This window comes from Ipomoea triloba, chromosome 11 (assembly GCF_003576645.1).
Source record: "Ipomoea triloba cultivar NCNSP0323 chromosome 11, ASM357664v1".
NCBI lineage: Eukaryota > Viridiplantae > Streptophyta > Magnoliopsida > Solanales > Convolvulaceae > Ipomoea > Ipomoea triloba.
The window spans coordinates 12,162,020-12,172,167 of NC_044926.1; the positions used below are offsets into that span (position 1 = coordinate 12,162,020).

Consider the following 10,148-nt stretch of genomic DNA (forward strand, 5'->3'; position numbering starts at 1 on the left):
ATATATATATATATATATATATATATATATATATATATATATATATATATATATATATATATTATTATTTTTTTTTTTCAAATGCGGCGGCGAGCTCCGGTGCAGTCATGCGGCCAAATCTGCGCCGTCCAATTTCATTAATGCTACTGAAATTCGTGTATGTTTAAGTGGGGTTATTATGATAATTTTAGTATTTATATTACGTGAATTGGAATGGTGCTTTTTAGTACATAGTGTGCTGCGTTTGAATACATGTTGTGGTGTGTTTTATTACGTATGTTGGTGCATTAACTGTGTTTTGGAATGGTGTGTTTTAATCTATCCGCTGGTGCATTTTCATACGTAGAATGATGTGTAACTGTGTTGTGGAATGATGTGTTTTAAGACGTCGTCTGGTGCATTCTAATACATTGAATGGTGTGTATTTTAACACATGTGATTCTAATAAGTGTGGTGCATTTTAATACGTAGAATGGTGTTTATTTTTGCACATGTTTTCTAATATGTATAAATAGTGTATGCTTATAATCTGACATGAGCACATGTATGCTTATTTTAACACAGCAATTGCTAAGAGCTACTGTAAGCGCTGTTGCGCGAGTACTGTATCACGAGCGCACTACTAAGTACCACGAGTACACTAATTAGAGAGGAACTACGAGCAGAAATCAGTAGTCACTCTTCTTTTTAAAGAAAGATATTGCGTATAAAGATAGATAGAGAGAGATAGTAAGTATCTTAAGCGGCCGAGAATGTTATGTATAAAGGACCAACGAGGATCCTAAAGGAGAAGGCGGAGGAGTAGGAGGAGTCAGTTTGAAGATCGAGGAAAAAATAGGACAATTATGCCATTCGGAAGAAGTCTTCTACGGAAGAAAAGAGGAAAAAATAGGACAATTATGCTATTCGGAAGAAGTCTTCTACAGAAGAAAAGCCTGTTACGAGTAAGTGTAGAGGAAAAAGATCTCCACTATTTCGCTGGCATATATGAGTCTGGCCTATATAGTTTAATAAGCTTTTGAAATTAGTTCATAAACGAGCTAAGCCTTAATTAGGCTCGAACATAGGTCCCTACAAAGGGCCTAACCTATTTCCATCCCTACTCACCAGTTGCCTAAATACAATATTAGTGTATGCACCATGAATAAAATGACATTTATATTTTTAATATATTAAATGTACAATTTTTATGTATTGAAAGTACATTAATTGAATATTAAAAATAAAATAATTTTCAACTAAAGCTTGTAGGGGCTGCGCGAACGCAATCCCCCTCTTCCACAAATTATGATGTAGGCTCTCCCATTCAAGGAGACCTTAGACTAGCACCCCTCCTAGAGTGCAATGAAAGTCACTAGTCTAGGCCATGGCTCTTCTTGATCAACCATTGACCCCATCCAGGTAAGTATGTTTTCTGTTGTTATGTCTTATGTATTTATAGCATTCTTAACTGTTTTGTTTTGTGTATTTCCGATGTGGGACAACAACAATTCATCATCATTTATCTCTCTCATCAGAAAAGGATGAACATATATATTACTTAGCTTCAACTGGATAAAGAAAGATCTGCTTTTTTATGGAAGAGTGTTACAGGGCTGACACTTGTAAAGATTTACAAATTTAGATTTCTCATTTAGTTTGCACTTTGTATTCAGTTTATAATAATTTGTTTAAAGACGGATATATTACACGCATGAAATAGAAACAATACAGTATTGTGTTTTTTGAAATCATAGTTGAATCAGGGTGAGGGCCAAAGGCCTTGTAGTCAAGTGGCATAGTTGTGACCTTCCCAAGTGAGAGGTCACAGGTTCGATCACTAATATAATGGGGAGCTGTGGCTCGTTGTGCTTCAGTAGGTTGAAAAAGTATGTATGAACAGATACTACATCTTTCAATGGTAGGTTCTAATGAGCAATAATATGTTGAACCATCCTATGATACAAAATGTGTTTTACTATTGCTTTTTTGGTACATATATAGGAAATGACTGATTACTAAAGAGAACTTAAAACAAAAACAAAAAATGAATTTATGTATTCTATCCCAAATAAAGTTAAAATCTAGAATTTGGTATGGGTTGGACATACCACACAAACTCCTTTGCCACAAATTATGACGTAGGTTCTCCCATTTAAGGTGACCTTAAACTTACACCCCTCCAAAAGTGCAATTGAGATTACTAATCTAGGCCATGACTCTTCATGATCGGCCATTGATGACCCGTCCAAATATTTTATGTTTTAAGTTGTTATGTCAAATATATTTATATTTGACTCTTAGCTTTATTGTTTTCTGTATTCCCGATGTGGGATGACAACAATAATTACATTGCTTCTCTTTTACCTTGTGCACTTGTGGTCTAGCGGCACCTGGTTACACCCCACATAGGAAGGGGTGGGTTCGAGCCTTAGTGAAAGCGATATTGGCTCTTTGTGCTTAATGAAATATGTGATTATGATTAAATTCGTTATGGATGTGTTACTATATTATCACTTGCAGAACTGTGGACTGGCAATGAAATTTTACTGATTTCTCAAGTTTGCTTTGAGTATCCTCCCAAATTTTCAGTTAGTTTCCCAAAAAAAAAAATTCAGTTAGGTTCTGTTTGGCGGAGCTTATAGCTTATTTTAAGCTACTAATAAGTTATAAGCTCTATTTGGTAATGTTCCTAAAATAAGCTAGTAGCTTAAAATAAGAGCTTATTCTTTAATGCTACCTAAGGTAGCGTTTCAAAATAAGTTAGTAGCTTCCTAACTTTTTTTTCCATCTTTAACCTTATTATTTTAAAGAAATGACATCATTTACCCTTCCCAATTAAAACATTTTTGGCTAAACCTTTTTGACTTTTTCTCTTCAATATGTTTGGTTGTAATTTCAATTTGACATTTGTATTTGAACATTGATTTTTGTATGAACTAATCTTATGAATTATAAACATTTTGTTTTACTTTATATGTTTTCAAATATATGTTCTTACTTTATATTTTATTAAAATATATTGATTTCACTATTTTATATTTTAATATATAAACAAACCTATTTAAATTTAAAACTATTTAAATTGTACGAAGATGTCCTTTTTAGTCTTTTTACATTTATCATCTTATCAAAAAGCTAATTTTACCAAACACTTTTAGGCATAACTACATGTGTTACTCGTTGATGTAGTACCTTATGGATAATACCCAATTTCAAGATTATCCTATTAATTTTGTCTATCTGATGATATTGGTTTAGATAATTAATCGAGTTAAAATTATTGCTAGACCAGTATTTTTCAAAAATCTAATTTGTCGGATACTTGTTGGGGAAATACAGTATTCATATTGCTACTTTATTCTAAAAAAAAAAATCGGCACATTACATATCCTTATTCCCAAATATGTGTTTATATTCTTATGAATGCAGTCCAATCTATTACATAACCACCATAGTATACCTCTAAACCTACATCTGTTATCTCAAATATTGCTCCTCAGAGAGACACTATAGATACATTGACTACATGAAGCTCAGTTCACGGCATTAGGGGGGGATATGATCAAATTTACATGGAATTGTCGGGAAATTTCATGGCATGAAAATGATCTTCAAAACTTAAATTCTCGTACCAATTAGACTAAACTGGAAGTTCATATAGAAATCAAACATATATGTAAAATAAATCTATTTCATAAAAAGAGTGACTAGGTCTTATACACATTCCCCAAATTGGACCACATATATGTATATCAATACTCCTTGACGCCAGAAGTGCAGGAGATTCATTAATATATAAGGAGTTAATACCCAAAACTGTCCCCGACTATAGTGATTTTTCTCAATTTTGTCCTAAACGACTTTGGTCTCATAAAGTAATCCCAAACTTTTATATTATCACTCAAAATTGTCCTCCGTTAGTTAAAGTGTCAAACGGGTGTTAAGTACAGGGGTAATTTTGTCAATTCATGTTGAAGTCTTCCCTCAGTCAATGGATGTGATAGTTAGGAAAGATATGCAGAGGAAAAAAAGAATGAAGAAGAGAGGAAAGATTATTGGATTTTTTTGAGCTGATTAATGATTGGGTGGAGCAGATTGTAGAAACAAAGGCAATGGGAGGTGTGAAGATAAGAGAAAATAGTGAATCTGTGGCCATTCAAATGGCGTTTGAATATTATGAAAGGTACCAAAAACACTAAAAAGATTCATGTGGGAACTTGACATGTAACCCACCAAGGTGGGAACTTGACATGTAAGCCTTGGTAGCAGGGTCCTCGAATTCCCTTCCTTTATTACTAAACCCTAAACCACCAGCAGAAAGACTATGCTGGTGCTGATGATTAACATTAACCCCATTCGTGGGATTCTTTCTTTGAGCTCTCATTGCCATTGTGGTTTCAATCACATTCTGGAAATTGCTGGCTTTCTTGTTCCCATTCCCAAGAGGATTGGTAATTTTCTTCATTTCATCATCTTCAAGAACCTTAAGATTAAGATTCTCATTTGCGGGTTTATTGCTGGCTAAAATCACAGCGTGGATTGATGTGGCATTGCTAACAATGGTGTATTTTTTATGTTCCTGGACTATCTCGAAGGCCAAATGGCTAACCAGTAATCGAATTACATTGTTCTAAGCGAAAAAGGTCTTTGGATTTTGGGTAATGCGAATCAAGCTCCGACACGGCCCAGGCCACCACCGATTGTACTTTCATCGGACCTTCTTTGAGAATTTTCGCAAACACCTCACTACAAGAATGAAGACATTTAGTGACAAATTTTTTGTGACACTTTGCAATTTAGTCACAAATAATACACTTTTTGTGATCAAAAAAATAATTCGACACTATTGTGTGGGATAATTGTGATAACCTTTTTTTGGTCACTGATAGTATGATAATTGTGACAAGTAAGTATTTGTTACGAGTAAGTTGTCACTATTACTAGAATAATAGTGTCGTAACATACGTTGTCACTATTTGTTGTCATTAAATGTATATGCATTTTTGCGGCATTATAATTATGGCGGGAACGAATGTAGTTGTGACAAAATATAATGTGGACACAAATTTAAATACTTTTTTGTGACAAATAGTTATTGGTCACTCTTGTTTATAATATTTGTGACAACTCATTTGGTCAATAAAAATACAATTGGTTAGTACCATTATAAATGAGAAACAATTGTGAGAAAAAAAAAATACTATTGTCACTAGTATTGTCATTTTTTGTGATGAAATTGCTACAAATATTTGTGACGCTCTATAATCCCGTAACAAAAATTACTAAATTGCGACAATAATTGTGTTAATTTTAAGTTTTGTCACTAATTTATGATAATAGTGACGAGTAATTAGTTGTTACTAAGAATGTCATTCATAGGGATTGCTTGTTCTTCTATCAATATGGTGTCTTCACCTTTAAATTTGATTCAAAATTAATCAAATAAATCGGATGACTACCCTAATTAATTAACGACAATAGACAATTATTTGTACATTAAGAGCCATCTAATGACAAAATTGATCATGTACTTAACACACATTTGACACCTTAACTAATGGAGGACAATTTTGAGCGATAACACAAAAGTCTGGGACTACTTTATGAGACCAAAGTCGTTTAGGACAAAATTGAGAAAAACCACTATAGTCAAAGACAATTTTGGGTATTAACTCAATATATAAGAATCCGTAACAACTAGATCTAGTAAAGAATTTTTGTCGTTAAATCGTTAAGACGATCGTCTAGACGACAAGAAAAACCCAATATAATTGTAGGTGCACCAAATAATCATAATACTCGGTTGCGGAACAACCAGATATAAATATCCTTAGAAAATGGCTATAATTTGGTTAACTTTGAAAATTACTTTTATATATATGGGATAAATTATTGAAAATGTTAATTATAAGTTGTCGACAACACAATTGCCTTCAAATTGTTCATATTATATGGCAATTTGGATCCAGAGCTATGTTCCAGAAGTGTCTAGATTGATTAACGTATACAGAGAGCAATTAAAGGCATATATAGCGCAGTTCAACTCGCTAATATATTCCTTTTGTACACCATTGAGGTATTAACCTTGTACGTTACAAATGGTGTGAAAGGAAAACAAGAATGATGAGATGGTGATGAGGTGGTATAATATAAAGCGAGTTTGTAGCACAAGGGTTCACGCAGAGACCATAAAAATTGATTTTAATATACTCTCCATAATGAATATTATTAAAAGCTCCGCTGCATAATTGTCAGAATAATAAATTGTGACGTGCAGCTTATTAAAGTCATGACCTAGAAATTATGGGTCATTAGACACTAATGTTTATTTAAAATATCCTTAACAGATTTGTAATTCTCAAAATAAAAGAAAGTAAATATCACAACATTTTTTGTTGTTGAAAAACAAGAGCTTTACTTAACTTGAAATAGTAAACCAATTGACTGAACAATTTCTTCCTAAAAAGGGAAAGAATATGTACTATTATCTACTTATAAAGGGGATTTTTGTAAAATAAAGGAAATGAAAAATCAAGTATTATCTCGACCTGTAGATCGAGTATTTCCTTACAAGGAATTTCACACACTAATTAGTCTATTTTTAGAAAATGTCCTGTAATCTCTTGAAATAGATAAAAGACTATATAGATAATGAGGATATTTTTGGGGACTAGAAGTCCATTACTTCATCGCTAAGTGAAGCACTATTATCATAGAATCAGAAATGTCATGATCGCATCAAGACTGATATTGTTCTTGTAATGAAATTACTAGCAACACCTAGTGCTCCACTTACAAATTAAATTACAATTGAACATTAGAATAATATTCAAAATATCCTCCAGTATCTTCGATTTATAAATTTATGTGATATACCGATGTGTGTTTTTCATAGAACACTTGGTATTGACTCATTTTGATCTCCATGATGCCAAATCCCAAACTAGTTATGATTGTTTCACCTCAACTATCCTATGTGAGGATAATAAAGTATGTTTTATACAAATTATAAGTGGATGTGTTTAAGGAATATATATTAGACAGGTTATATAAATTTTCAACCCACATAAGCTCCAGAAGAGTTACGAGATTATTATATAAATTGTTAACCTCTAGTGACAATCTTGAAGATTGCACCATGCATATCATCTTCTCTACACTCTTTTAAAACAATAATTTTATCATGTAGAACTTGAAGATTGTTATCTTCAAGGGGAGATAATTGGGAGTACATTTACTCGAATAAATCCTGAAGAATTATATTGGACTTCAAATCCTGAAGATTGGGTCTTGAAGATCGACTATCGGTTACATTTACTTGAATCAATCGTGAAGGATTGCACTTAAAATCCTGAAGATTTGGGTCCTAAAGACTATCAGTTGTACTATTTTGCATCATATAAATGCATACATATCATGTAGTATTTTCCTTACTAGGTTTTTCCCTTTGATTTTTCTAGTGTGGTTTTAACGAGACATGAGTATGATATAGTAAATATTAATGGGGGAAAATTGCAAATAAATACTTATAGACGAACCCCAAATAAATCTTTAAGGTTATTCCCTAAAGACTTATGGTTGTACTTTTTTTTCCCTTAACTAAGTTTTTTTCCATATGGTTTTCTTAAGCTAAGGTTTTTTTTTTAATGAGGTAACCAATACAATATATGATTTTAAAAATATCATGTACTCTTTTCTTCAACTAGGTTTTTTCCCAGGTGTTTTTCCTAGTGAATTTTTAACAAGGAATGGATGTATTTAAATATACTATCCATATACATTGTACAATTTTCTTGTATAGGTTTTTCTCACAGGGTTTTCCTAGCAAATTTTTAACGAGGCAAGATCGTGGACAAATAATATCCAAGAGGGAGTGTTGTAAATATTAATGGTGGCCATTATTTTGTAACATTTGTAACAATCATAGCATTATTATTACCATTAAGTTTTCAGTTACATTTGTACATTATACATATGTTCGTTGTCTCCTTTTGTACTACTGTCGGTAGATGTTGTTGTGAATAGAAAAGTTATTGCCATCACATTTGTCTCTGTCTCTTTTTTATTTTATGCACTATGTATGATAATCCGTTTCATTGAAGAATGCTAAAAGCTAAAGGAAATAATCACAATAGAACCTTTATTTTATCTTACATTTTTGTTCACCGAAGGACAAAAATTACCACACAATTAATTTTTTTCAAAATTAAGGGTATATTTTTAAGATTTTATCAAAACAACTAATAGTTATGAATAATTGAGAAATTAAAAATATTTATTTTTCTCAAATGTCACCTTTCTTTGACCAATTTTGTAGGTGTCGTCGAAAAGTGGTCATTATTAGTGATCAATGCTTTATGGAGTTCTATGTACCTTTTGTAAGTTTTGTTGTACGTTTTCAAATTAATTATAATCATGAAGTTTTGTAATATGGTTTATTTGTTTTCTATAAAATAATTTATGAAAAGTATCGTATTTTTTGAAAAATATTTTCAGTTTTTGGTGTTTGACTAAAAGCAAATACATACATACACGCACGCACGCACGTACGCACGCACACACAATTTGGCTGACAACTTATTTTTAAAAATGACTTATTTTTTGGTCATTTATGTGCATGATAATGATAATATTATAATTTTTTTTTGACGAATTTTATTTTTGACATATTTAATATTAGTATTTCATAATTATGTTCTTTCACATTTAACCATCAAGTGTTCGGAATATTTTTCATGTTGTAGTCATTTGATGATAACACTCAATATAAGAACGTTTTGAATTAAATATAGATCAATTTAAAAATAAAAAATAAAAAATAAATGCGTCAAAAAAAAAATATTTTAGATTAAACCTAAAATTGTCCCTACGTTTAAATGATTTTAAAAAAAAAAAAAAAAACAAAAAGTGAAAATTTGAAATTAATCACAAAATTATCAATATATTTTTTCGCTTCTAATTTGCAGATACAGCTGCTATATCTGCATATTTGTAAGTTCAGCGTTTCGGGATATGCTTGCATTAAAATAACTTTATTGAAAATGTTTAATGTGTTGTTGAGATGGCCGAGTTGGTCTAAGGCGCCAGATTAAGGTTCTGGTCCGAAAGGGCGTGGGTTCAAATCCCACTCTCAACAATTTCTTATAGTATTTAAAGATTTTTAACCCTCCGTAACAATCTTGCAATTTCTGGGTTTTGGGCCTGAGCAAGTTAGGTTAAGAACTTCAGATTCTTATTACTACGTATTAGATTCGGCCTGCTATATATCATGTTTTATGTACTTTTTTTTTTTTTTGGAAAAAATCATGTTTTATACTATATATTATATTTAATAAAAGGAAAATGGTTAAATAGACCGTTCAACTTTATTCAAAAGTATAATTAGGTCATTGAACTTTAAAAAAGTGCAATTAAACACTTTTTTTTGACCTATTTTGACAAAAACAAATGTCTAATTGCACTTTTTAAAGTTTAAGGGTTTAATTACACTTTTGTGAATAAAGTTAGAGAGTCTATTTGATAATTTTCTCTTTAATAAAACATATTTGATCATTTTCTCTTTAATAAAACATTGATAACATATAAAAACTCTGAATTGAACCAATTGTAAAAATAATAATAATAAAAATAATTAATTTTTTTGATTGTAAGTTGGGTCAATTTTTATTGAATGATCCGGCTTATTTCAATTCATTTTGGTTTTTAGAATAATTCAATTCATATTTTTATTGTAGGGTGATAAATGTAATAATTCTAAACTTAAAAAAATTAATTTTTAGATCTTTTGAGCTGTAGGTTAAGTTGGGCTCGCATTTTTATTGTTTGTCTTGGTCTTACATTATTTATATTTTAACTCGGTTAACCCAGTAAAATTCAAATAATAATTATATATATTAGGAATACAAATGAAATTAGGAATATGCCTATATAACATCACTTGGAGAGAGAAGAACTTAACGTAACACATGAATATGCAAAATGTCTTATAAGTAAATATCTTGAAAGACATTTTTCTCCAAAATAGATCATTTTTTTTATCAAAATAAATATTTTTTTATTGACTGTTGGTCCCAAGGGGATGGGGTACAAGTCTAGAGGGGGGGGGGGGGGATAAACTTGTATAAGATTTTGCAAATCTTTTAAACCTCTCGTGTGTATTGAACTTA

At 31.1% G+C, this 10,148-nt stretch overlaps 3 non-coding genes across 3 annotated transcripts; 1 reads left to right on the forward strand and 2 right to left on the reverse strand.

The window, feature by feature from the left end:
- Positions 1-1,247: 1,247 nt before the first annotated feature.
- On the reverse strand, positions 1,248-1,409 carry LOC115997705. The gene has a single exon (XR_004093800.1). It is a non-coding gene; the product is annotated as a U1 spliceosomal RNA (small nuclear RNA).
- Positions 1,410-2,079: 670 nt separating this feature from the next.
- Positions 2,080-2,239, reverse strand: LOC115997678. Its single transcript, XR_004093775.1, has one exon. It is a non-coding gene; the product is annotated as a U1 spliceosomal RNA (small nuclear RNA).
- Positions 2,240-9,037: 6,798 nt separating this feature from the next.
- Positions 9,038-9,118, forward strand: TRNAL-AAG. Its single transcript has one exon. It is a non-coding gene; the product is annotated as a tRNA-Leu (tRNA).
- The last annotated feature ends 1,030 nt before the right edge of the window (positions 9,119-10,148 follow it).